General features: G+C 41.3%; 1 long non-coding RNA gene across 1 annotated transcript; it reads right to left on the reverse strand.

Moving 5' to 3' along the window:
* LOC112845450 (uncharacterized) lies at positions 1 to 7157 on the reverse strand. The gene is made up of 3 exons (XR_003218267.1): positions 6349 to 7157; positions 6094 to 6272; positions 1 to 195 (listed from the first exon to the last, which is right to left on the reverse strand). It is a non-coding gene; the product is annotated as an uncharacterized LOC112845450 (long non-coding RNA).
* Positions 7158 to 12403: the final 5246 nt, after the last annotated feature.

Here is a 12403-nt window from a genome sequence, read left to right on the forward strand (position 1 = left end):
TGTGATCACTTTAACTCAGTATGATGGATTGTTTGGATTTGTCTTTGTTTCTCTGGCTTTTCTTGTGTGTCTGTGTGTCTTTGTGTGTTGGATAGAGTCATGTGACCTGCCCAGGGACGACACATGAGCAGCTCAAATCTGGCAGGTTTCCATCTTCTGTTTTTATCCTGATGTCCATGAACATGAACTCTGTCCCTGTCAGATAAATCCAGATAAAAACAGCCGGTTACATTAAATCTGATCCAGTGTTGTTCTTCTTCTGTGGTGTTTGTGATGGAGCAGCTGCTCCTGATGTGTGTGAAGATGAAACCTGGGCTCCTGCAGCTTTCTTTGCTACAGAAAGTTACATTTAAGATGTTTAATGTCACATACAATGAAGTTTAGGACTCATTTAAACCAGCATGAACTAACAGTTGTATCAGGAAAGGGAAATAAATGAGATGTGAACACCAAGAAATAAGTGAAATGATGATGAAGAATGCAGAACTATAATTTAACCAAAACTAGATCCCCCAGAAACATCCTCAGAAATCCAAACCTTGTCTCTAAGACCCAGAAGTAACACAGTCCACACTAGACTGTGGATCCACCACAGCCCTGCAGGACTGTTTGGACAATATGGTCTGGAGTGTATTCACAGAAGGAACAGACTTGGAGGGCCACACATCTGCTGTACTCTCATACATCTGCACTGAGAGTGTAACAACAACAAAGACAAAGTGTTCCCAAAGCAGAAGCCATGGCTCAACAGTGAGGTGCAGCTCTACTGAGAGCAGTGCCTTCAGATCAGGAGACCAACAAACCTACAAAGAGGCGTCTGATCTAAAGGCATCAAAGAATCCAAACGCAGATTCAAACAGCGCATCGAGGAACACTTTAACACAAACCACTCAGAAACATGTGGCAGGGATCAAGACACTCACAGGCTACAAGGACAATCACACACAAACAAACTCCCGCACATCACCTGACACCATAAAGCAGTTCTTCGCCCGCTTTGACCAACAAACAGTGACACCAACACCTATCCTGCGTTACAGAGAGGGACGACGCCCCCATCCAGCTGGAGCAGCATCAGGTCAGAGCCACACTGCGCAGAGTCTATGCGAGGAAAGCAGCTGGTGCTGACGGTGCAGCCGGTGGAGAGCTTAATGCATGTGCAGACCAACTAGCAGAGGTTTTCACCACCATCTTCAACCTCTCACTGCTACAGTCTGTAGAAGGCAAACAGGTGGACAGAGGACGCCATCATTACAGCTCTTCACACAACCCTCACACATCTGGACAGTAGGAAACACGTACGTGAGAATGCTGTTTGTGGACTTTACCTTCAACACAGTTCAAGCCCACAAACTGGTTCATAAACTCAGCAACTTAGGACCCAGCAGCTCACTGTGCAGCTGGATACTGGACTTCCTGAGCAACACACCCCAGAACGTCAGGATGGGAGCCACACCTCCTCCACCCTCACTCTGAACGTGTGTCCTCAGTCCCCTCTTATACTCACTTTTCACCCATGACTGTTCTCCAGTCCACACCAGTAACACCATTATAAAATGTGCTGATGACACCACCATCACAGGACTGATGGACAACAACGATGATTCAGCTACAGAGAGGAGGTTCAGCATCTGAAGCAATGGTGTGACCACAACAACCTGCATCTGAACACAGCCAAGACCAAGGACATGATAATCGACTTCAGCAGAACAAAGTGAGCACTCCACCCTCTACATTGATGGAGGAGGTAGAAAGGGTGGAGAGCTTCAAGTTCCTCGGAGTCCACATCTCGGCCGACCTTACCTGGTCCACAAACATCTCCCACCAGGTAGGGAAAGCACAACAAAGGCTGTACTTCCTCAGGAAGCAATGTCAAGCCCCAAAGCCTGCTAATTAATTTCTACTGCTCCACCATCGAGAGCCTTCTGACCTCCTGCTGCACCCTCTGCTTCAACTGCTGCACTGTGGAGGACAAGAGGAAACTGCAGCGGGTGGTGAGGGCAGCAGAGCGGCCAATCGGCACTTCACTAACTCCCCTCAGAGACATCTATACTGGCAGCCTTCAGCAGGAAGCATCATCATCAAGGACCCCTCCACCCTGGACACTCACTTTCCCACCTTCCCTCTGGTAAACTCTACAGGTCCAACAAAGACAAACAGACTCAGTAGAAGTTTCTACCTCCACCCTGACTGAAGCCCTCTTAAGCCCCAAGGGGGTTTCTGAGCTTCCTGCTCGAAAATGCAATGCCTAAATTAAATTGATTATTTCTCTGCAATTACAAACTCTGTCCTTACAATCTTGGTATCAAAATGAAGCTAACACTTGGGACATTTAATCAGAGGTGTAAATATTAAAGCAGATATTACTGTGTCAAAGTTACTGAGACTGGAACACAGAAAAAGTAAGTAGATTTTATTCTCGCCTAATTTTTTTTTGTAATTTTTAGCATATAACCCTTTTAAAAATATGCCTCAGCTCATATTTGGTTCCAGAAATCCAGTAACCAACATATAAGCATAATCTGTGCAAAGATTTGTGTTTCTAAAGTAAAACAGTGAAAAACTACAGCCCTGTCAATACATGAATATCCAGACGTTGTACAAAAATGTCCAATTTTGGCACACAATTGGACACCATGCCAGTTTATTTTTTTAGGTATTAAAGAGCAGAAATTAATAAATTTTATTAACAGGCCTAAAAATGCTTTTTTTAAAAATATATTTTTGAAGAATTAACCACACATTTAAATGCAATGGTCCTTTTCTGCCGTGCGCATAGAGCGCTTCATTGGCCTCTGGCCCTTTAAATTCTGAGGGGCTGTAACTTTGGTTTCTTTTGGTCAATTTGCATGATTGACACCTCTTTTTAATCGTTTTAGCCAATAGATTCAAAGTAACGATGCCACGTTCACGTCACTTCAACCAATCAGACGTTGTAATGCCAAAACCCACGTGTGTCCAAATTTATTGCATGTGGCGTCTGTCCAGTCACGTGTCTGTAGGTGGGTCTAAAATGGAGGTTGTTGACGGAAAACGGCTCTGATGCGGCTAGGTTGGCATGGTAACTACCGGCTATCACATGGCTACCGGCTACCGGCGAAAATAACGGAGGAAATCGGGACGGTAAGCCAATTTCTGTCTTAGCGCATTTGCGCCGCTGTGTGTTTTTGTGGTCTTCTTTTGCGGCTAATTCAGTGAATTTTGGTCTGATCGTGGTGAAACTTGGTGTGTGGAGTCAGTGATAGCCCTGGAAGCTAACCAGCCTATTTTTAACCGGTTACATGAAGTCTGAAGAATTTCTGGTTTGGTTTTGTGTGTTTAGCGGACTTCTGCGCATTTACGTAACTGCTCGTTTAATCGCGGCTTGTTTTCGGTGTGTTTGGTGGTTGTAGAAATGGTTTATATGACATTTTAGCTGAGATTCTGAGGTTTCTGTGGATACCACACATGTCTGGATTTATATTTCTCAACCGGCGTTATAACCGATTAAACGTGATCTCCTCCTTTTTGCCCCCGGTACCGGGGGCGTGGGGCTTAAGAGGTGTGTTGTTAACACTCATGGACACTTGCACTAGATTTATTTCTAACCAGTATTCATTACAGTAGAATTCCTGCCTCTATTTATAGAACTGTATTCTTTTACAGCAGCAACCAGCATTCCTACCACTTACTCAATGTGCAATCCCACCAATCACAGAGCACCTTATACTGACCTGATTAGGGATGGGTACCGGTATCCGGTGCCGTGATGGCACCGGTTCTGACATAAACGGTAGTAACCAGACCGAAAAGCAGCGCACATTTCGGTGCTTTATTTCGGTGCTTTTTTTCCTGAGCTGTGATACACTTTAGATTATAGCCAATCATTTTACGTTTCTGAGGATAGTAGGCGGGGCCAGGTACGTACATTCTTTTAGAGCAGAGCTACAGATTAAAAATGCCCAAGGCGAAGCGATCAAAAGTCTGGCTGTACTTCACAGCAAAATATGCAAACTCAGCATAGTGATAAGGTGATACTGTGATACTGTCAAAGGAGGTAACACCTCAAATCCGATGAAATGCCTGGCGCCGCATAGCGTTTTTTTTTAAAGCCGAGAAATGCGCCGTGTTTGATAGCTTGCTGCGAGACCTCACACCGAGCACATCTACTGTGGGTGTGGTGCCTGTTATCGCACCCGTAGTTAGCAACATCCCCCAAAAACCCAAAGAGGAGAGTCCTGGCCCCTAGCCCTGTCAGCGTAGCAGAAATGATGACGGATGATGATGGCAGCAGCAGCCGTTCTCCTCTGCGTGAGTAGCTTCATGTTGTTCGTGTGTAATTAACGTTGAGTACGCTAACCACGTTATTACATTAATGCATGTAAGGTGAACTAGCAAACACCGTCGCAGTTACATGCGGCTGTCTTCTTGTTTGATGGCAGATACTCCCTTCACCCTGGCCAAAAAGGCTAAAATGACCAAAGAAAAAGTGGAAAACAGTTAAACATGAGAGGTTTTTGGACAAAGTTTGTGTTTTTTCCATTGTTTAAGCACTGCTTCCAGCCAAGAGTGATACCATATATGCCCTATAGCTGCAGAAAAGGCTAACATTGTTATCTTTTTACAAAAAAACAGCTGAACATGAGAGGTTTTTGGACAAAGTGTGTGTTCTCCATTCTTGAAGCACCGGTTTGAGCACCGTTTAAGCACCGGCACCATTTCAAAAGTACCGGTTTGGCACCGGTATCGGATAAAACCTAAACGATACCCATCCCTAGACCTGATCCTCCTCTTTACACTGTACCTGCAGATATATCTATAGATTTGTTTCTGTATAGAACTTGTGCAGATCCTTTTGTTTAGATACTTCATTTATTGTGCATTACACACATTCCCTGTGTAGGTACCTCTGAAACTTGTTCTTATCTTTATTTATCTTCTTCTATTATCCTGAGAATCTGAATGTAAACAGATACAAGCTGCCAATGGAGAGATGCCAAACTACTCATTGTTCTGGTAACAGTGACAATAAAGATCTTCTATCTTATCCTGATAGGATTTCTATGAATTTCTGTCAAACTGTGGACTCACGGGACGAGTCTTCAGATGACGTCTCTGCTCATCGCAAGAACTCGAGCAACTAACCATAAACGTTCATCCTCTCTGTGTCTGACTTTTAGCTTCAAAATCGCTTCATTTCATTTTCTTCTTTTCTTCTTAACATAGAAAATTCCATTATGAACATTTGGCTGCATATGAATATACTTCACTTTATGAAGCATCAACCCATGCAGTTCATCTTCAGTTAGATTCACCATCAGCTCATTTTCACATCAACATCCACATAATGTCTTTTTGATTCAAACACACAGGAAAACTTTCTTCCCAGAAACAAATATATTCAGTATAACTGATTTGATTTCCATGTTAATGTTAGATTAGTGGCTCCTCCATCCTTTCCACACAGACTCTCAGTGTGGGGCCTACAGAGTTATTATCAGATTTTCTTATTGGTTGCTTTGGTTAAACTTATACCTGATTGTATTCTAAACAGTTTCAGTCAGTTAAGCAGGATTAACTATCAGCACAATCACATATGAATTATGACTCTATTGTTAACTCTTAATATCCTGTCTTTTATCAGGATGGAGTTCTGGCACATTTCTTATCTTCCAACATTCCTGCAGCCACACACACACTAATCTCTCAAAGCTGAGTCTACACACACAACATCTACACATTTAAATCATGTCAATTATTCTCATTCAACATATTCATTAAACTTCTGATTCAGAATGAAGATGATTTACTAACAGCACTTCATATCATTGTAAACACAACAGCCTGAATGTTAAAACCTTTTTATTTCTCTCAGAGCCAATAAGAGGTGAGGGGGGGACGTCTGTCTCTCTCTGTCCCACCTCTCTCAACAAGGGCTCATTAAATTCATCCCACTTTCATCATTCGTTAAAAACATATTTCTGCTGACTATGTGATGTAATGCAAGAAAAGTAGAGGTGAATGGATGGATAATACAATCCAATAATAAAATGTCATATAATAACTGCACCTGTCAGCAGGCGCAGAGCAGCTGAACTAGAACAGCAGTCGTACATTTATTTACAAACCCCACGTGTACAGGGCAGGATGTGCAATGGTCCAGGGGAAAAGGGACAAAGTCCAACACTCGCTCCGCTCACTCGCTCCTCTCGTATTTGTTTTCAGCACACTCACTCTCACTCCACTCCACGCCACCAGGGAAACAGATCGGGGTCGCGGACGAGTCCGAGAACCTGAGCACAAGAGAACTGCGGTGAGCATAAACAGAGTAATCACACGACAAACAGGGTTTATCGGGGCTGTACTGACGAGAGTAAGTCCACCACCCAGCGAAGAAGCCTTCTGAGCCTCAGCTTAAATAGCCCAGGAGTCCAGGTCATCAGGTAGATTCACGGCAGGTGCGTGGGCCAAGGGCGGAGCTCAGCTGGGCTCCGCCCAGGCAGACAGGTGAGAGACAGGAGAGAGAGACATATAACCATAGTATGCTAATAGCAAATTCTTTTGTCAGGTTTAAAGTGAGATCCTGCTTTAAGGGCAGCTTCATCTGCTGGTAATGACAGATGTTTCTAGTATATCAGGCTTGGCCAACATTACAGGGACTTACTTGCAGAGACCCACGAGCTCCAAACTTGGTGCTTTATGATTGGTGCAGATGCTCTAAGCTACTATTAACCAATAAGAACCACGGGGTCAGGGGTCACTACAAGAACTTATCAGCCACCAACTTGTATATATAACTTTACTCACACTTGTAAAACTCTGTAAGTAGAATTCAATGGGGCAGAGTGACCTGAGCACAGGCCCACTCTGTGACACTCAGAGCTTTGTGGATATCATCTGCAGGTGCACGTACTGGGAGTACTGGACACAGTGCATGTGCAGCCAGCTTGCAGCCACTTTGCCACCACTTTAGGACAATGTTTACAGCAGACTGAGCCACACTGACTTTGAGCAGTCATTGTGCTGCTGCATGGCTGATGGCACTGTCCCTGCAGCTGTCAGGGACAACAAGAACCACTCAGCTACCTCAGCCAAGCCAAGACTGTGCTGATGTTGTGACCTGAGACCAAGACACTAACCCAGGATGGTGATATGATGGTGTGAGAGTGGCTGGATGAGCCCATCCCACCTTAAATATGTGTCATATAAATATCTGTAATGCAACACGTGTTTTATGCAACATGAACATATTTCCAGCTGTTTCATGTTGTGTTTCCAAGATTTCAGTTTACTGTAACTTTCATTTGTATTTCCTTCAGTCTGTTAATCTTGGAGCTGTGAGCAGCTTCTTATTACCAGGTGAGAATATGTAACAGTCTGTAGATGTGATGACACTATGGAGCAGGATCTCCTGTCTAGTTCTGCACAGAAAGCTGATGTCACTGCAGCTGCTAATATGTGCTGCAGCCAAGCCTACATGAGAGGGCTGTGCTGTGGAACAGGGTGGTGCAGGTGGTGTTATCTACATGTGAACATTAGACAACAGTCACATGAAGACACTTGTTAGCTAAAGACCTACAATAAGAGAAAGAGAGCAGCAGCACTAGTGCAGCAACAGCAGCTCATGTTATAAAAACACTGATCAATGATTTGACTGTAACTGCTCCAACTGTCTGTGTCAGTGATGCTGTTGGAGATGAATGTTTCAGTAACACTGAGACTGAAATGGTTTAACACTGGTTTCATGTTCAGATAGATTTGACCTGCTGTTAAATGTCACATATTTCTGATATATGTATAACACATAATCATGCTGTTACACACATTCATATGTGACTGTTACTGTATCATATTCAGTCCTCGTCTCACACTCAGGTGTTCATCACAGTCACAGACGTGTCTGTAGTTGTTGTTGTCAGTGTGTGTGTGTGTGTGTGTGTGTGTGTGTGTGTGCGTGTGTGTGTGTGAGACTTTTACTGCTACCTTTCATTACATAATTACCAACAAGAATAAACTGTTATTTACCACCAAAGAACAGCTCACTTCCAGATGTTAGCTGCCAAAAGATTTTGTCAAATGTTTATTATCAACTTATTTTTTATTTTCCAGCCTAAATATCACCTGCTTTAAAGCAGCCTGGTTGTCTAGCAGTACTAGTTTCTGTCACTAGATGGCAGTGTAGGCTTTGGTGTGTGTTTGATCACTTTGTGTTTGTCTGTTTCTGGTGTGATCACAGCTGAGACGTGTTTGGTTCTGTGGGCCTTTCAGTTTCATCTAAAACCTCCTGAAAGTCTGAATAATCGTCACCTTCGTTGAGATCAGACAAAAGCACTAACTAACAATAACGACTAGTAAGTGCCTCAGTTACCAGAAACTACAGTCAGAGATGAGTATTTATGAAACCTCAGAGAAATCAAACTTCACAATATTTATAGAAGCAGAATTATCCTGTATGTTAATCATCTGAAGCATTATTTTTTTTATAATTAAAGTTTTTATTATTTTGAACAATTAAGAAAACCATAACATAACATCCCAAAACAACAAAAAAAACACACTCAGTGAAGAAAAATAAATATATAAATAAAATAAAATAAATAAATAAATGAATAAATAAATAGATAAACTGTTGCACACACAGTTAATTCTTAATTCATACTGTATCTCACATTGTCTTCATGTTGTTGGCCCATATAAACAAAAAAACTGTCCTATTGTTCTGTTAGAGTCTCTGTCTTACTGCTCAATCTTCCCAGCATTTTCTCACATGCGGCGTTTTCAGTCATTTTCTCCTTCCACTTTTTAGGGTTGGAGTCCGAGGGTCTTTCCAAAGTACTAAAATGAGACCAACACACGTCACAATCCCAGTGTTTAACACTCTAAAGCCTGCTTTGTCTAATTTTGGCACCTCGCCTCTGTCCCCCAATAGGTCTTGGTGATCTAGGTAATTTAAGTTTCACCCAACCCTCCATATATTTTAAAACATTTTCCCATATTGGGGAGACCAGTGGACATTTCCATAAAGCATGTACTAACGTACCTTTTCCTTCTTGGCACTTCCAGCACAGGCTATCTTTACGGATTCCCATTTTATGAAGTCTCGTTGGTGTATAATAGTACCTATTGAGAATTTTATATTGAATACATTTGCCTCTAGCTTCTCTAATGTAGAACCCATTTTCAGAAATAATTGAATCCCATGTTCCCTCATCGAAGGAACAATCCAGATCTTTTTCCCAAGCCCTTTTAAGACTTTTACATATGCTGTTTTTAACCCAATGACATAAATGATACCATTTTGATGCCTTTGCAGTTAAGGGTGGAAGTACAAAGAAATTCTCTATGACATTTCTCTCCTGAGACAATTTTATTTTATCTTTCAGACAGTCTCTCATTTGTAAATATCGCCAAAAATGGCCGGGTCCTTCCAAATTAAACTTTACTGTCAAATCATTGAAGGACATAAACATGTTATCTTCATATAATCACTTATTAATCTTATGCCTTTTTTGTGCCACTGTGGCCAATAAATTGTTTGTTTACCTATTTTTATTTTTGGGTTGTGCCACAGGGGTGCATATTTTTTGAAAGTATGGGGAGAGATTACAGCTCTTGTGAACCTCTTGCCACACCATTTTTGAAAACTTTAAAATAGGGTTATCTACCCTATTCCCTTTATTATTCGGTTTTTGAGCCAACACCTCAATGGGAGTGAATGGAAAGACCAGTCCACGTTCCATTAGAACCCAGTCTAGGTCCGAATTTATTGCTGCCCAGTGTTTACACAGCTTGAACATCTCAAATGAGATGCTGTACTGTTTTATGTTGGGTAGGGATAAACCCCCTTCTTTTCTCAGTTGGTACAGTCTACCAAGATTAATCCACGGTCTACCACCATCCCGAAGAAAGTGTTTTATCATATTATCATATTTTGAGAAAATTTGAGGTGAAATACAGATTGGTATCATTCCAATGAAATAATTGATCAGAGGAGCTACTGCCATCTTTATCGTATTTACTTTGCCCCATAATGTCAAGTGCAGCTTACCCCATTTCTCCAAATTAGTTTTAATCCTAGTAAGTAGTTTTCCTACATTATCATTCATAATCTCATCGACATTCGGATTAAGTGTTATTCCTAAGTATTTTATCCCTTTTTCTAACACATTGAAATTGAAAGCTGATAATGAATTAGCAATACATGTTTGAGATATTGGCATTGCCTCCAACTTATGCCAGTTAATTTTGTAGCCTGATATCTTAGAGAATTCACCAATAACATTTAGCAATTTTGTTATAGAATTAGTAGGGTCCTGACACACCACCAAAATATTGTCTGCATATAGAAATAATTTATGTTCTCTCCCCCCTCCATTCACACCCACAATACTTGAATCTTACCTAATTTTAATAGCCAGGGGTTCCAAAAAGATAGTGAACAAGAGTGGGCTAAGACTACAACCCTGACGGGTAGACCTGGAAATATTAAAAAAAGGGGACATCAGTCCATTGGTGAGAACAGAGGCTTTCGGCCCTGAATAGAGTGTCTTAACCCATCTACAAAAATTATCATCAATTCCAAATTTTGACAGTGCGGTGAATAAAAAACTCCATTCAACCCTGTCGAAAGCTTTCTGTGCGTCAAGCGAAATTATTACTACCGGTTTTGGGTTATTTTATTGGCCCACATAATATGTGATAATCTCCTCATGTTATCAGCTGATGATCGATGCTTAATAAACCCCACTTGGTCTTTGTGAACAATCTGTGGCAACACCGTCTCCAGTCTTGCTGCCAAGATCTTTGACAGTATTTTACAATCCACATTTATTAAACTAATAGGTCTAAAATTGGTTGTGTCAGTTAGAGTCAGTCACTTTATCATCTTTTGACAAGACAGTTATAATAGCTTGATTGAAACTTTCAGGAAGCGTTCCATATTGGAAAGCTTCCTGAAATACTTTAGTTAAAAATGAGGCAAGTATATCTGTAAAATTTTGATAATATTCGGCTGTTAAGCCATCTACACCCGGTGACCTCCCAGTTTTCATTGCATTGATGGCTTTTTTAACTTCTGCCTCTCTTATAGGTGCCTCCAATCGGCCCTTTTCTTCTGGAAGAACTTTTAGCATTGTTAATCTATCAAAAAAGGATTCCAATTCTTCTATACTAGCCGTGGTCTCAGAAGTATAGAGATCCTCATAAAACGATTTGAAAACGGCATTAATATCCCAAGATGATGTCAGAAACCTCGAAGCACAGGCCGAGGGGGCGGTGTGGCAGCAATTTTTCACACCAGTCTATTAATTAACGAAAGACCAAGACAGACTTTTAATTCATTTGAAAGCCTGATGCTTAGCCTCGTCCACCCCAGCTGTAAAACTCAGAAACCAGTCTTACTTGTTATCATCTATCGTCCACCTGGGCCTTACACAGAGTTTCTCTCTGATTTCTCAGACTTTTTATCTGATTTAGTGCTCAGCTCAGATAAAATAATTATTGTGGGTGATTTTAACATCCATGTAGATGCTAAAAATGACAGCCTCAACATCGCATTTAATCTGTTATTAGACTCAATTGGCTTCTCTCAAAATGTAAAAGAACCCACCCACCACTTTAATCACACTCTAGATCTTGTTTTAACATATGGCATAGAAACTGAACATTTAACAGTGTTTCCTGAAAACCCTCTGCTGTCTGATCATTTCCTGATAACATTTACATTTACAATAATTGATTACACAGCAGTGGAGAGTAGACTTTATCACAGTAGATGTCTTTCTGAAAGTGCTGTAACTAAGTTTAAGAATATAATCCACCCACTGTTATCATCTTCAATGCCCTGTACCAACATAGAGCAGAGCAGCTATCTCAACGCTACTCCAACAGAGGTCGATTATCTTGTTAATAATTTTACCTCCTCACTACGTACGACTCTGGATACTGTAGCTCCTGTGAAAACTAAGGCCTCAAATCCGAAGTACCTGACTCCGTGGTATAATTCTCAAACATGTAGCCTAAAGCAGATAACTCGTAAGCTGGAGAGGAAATGGCGTGTCACAAATTTAGAGGATCATCATTTAGCCTGGAGAAATAGTTTGCTGCTTTATAAGAAAGCCCTCCACAAAGCCAGAACATCTTACTATTCGTCACTGATTGAAGAAAATAAGAACAACCCCAGGTTTCTCTTCAGCACTGTAGCCAGGCTGGCAAACAATCAGAGCTCTACTGAGCCAACAATCCCTTTAACATTAACTAGTAATGACTTCATGAACTTCTTCACGAGTAAAATTTTTATCATTAGAGAAAAAATTACCAATAATCATCCCACAGATGTAATATTATCTACAGCTACTTTTAGTACCATCGATGTTAAGTTAGACTCTTTTTCTCCAATTGATCTTTCGGAGTTAACTTCAATAAT

This window comes from Oreochromis niloticus, unplaced genomic scaffold, assembly GCF_001858045.2.
Source record: "Oreochromis niloticus isolate F11D_XX unplaced genomic scaffold, O_niloticus_UMD_NMBU tig00007375_pilon, whole genome shotgun sequence".
Classification (NCBI taxonomy): Eukaryota; Metazoa; Chordata; class Actinopteri; order Cichliformes; family Cichlidae; genus Oreochromis; species Oreochromis niloticus.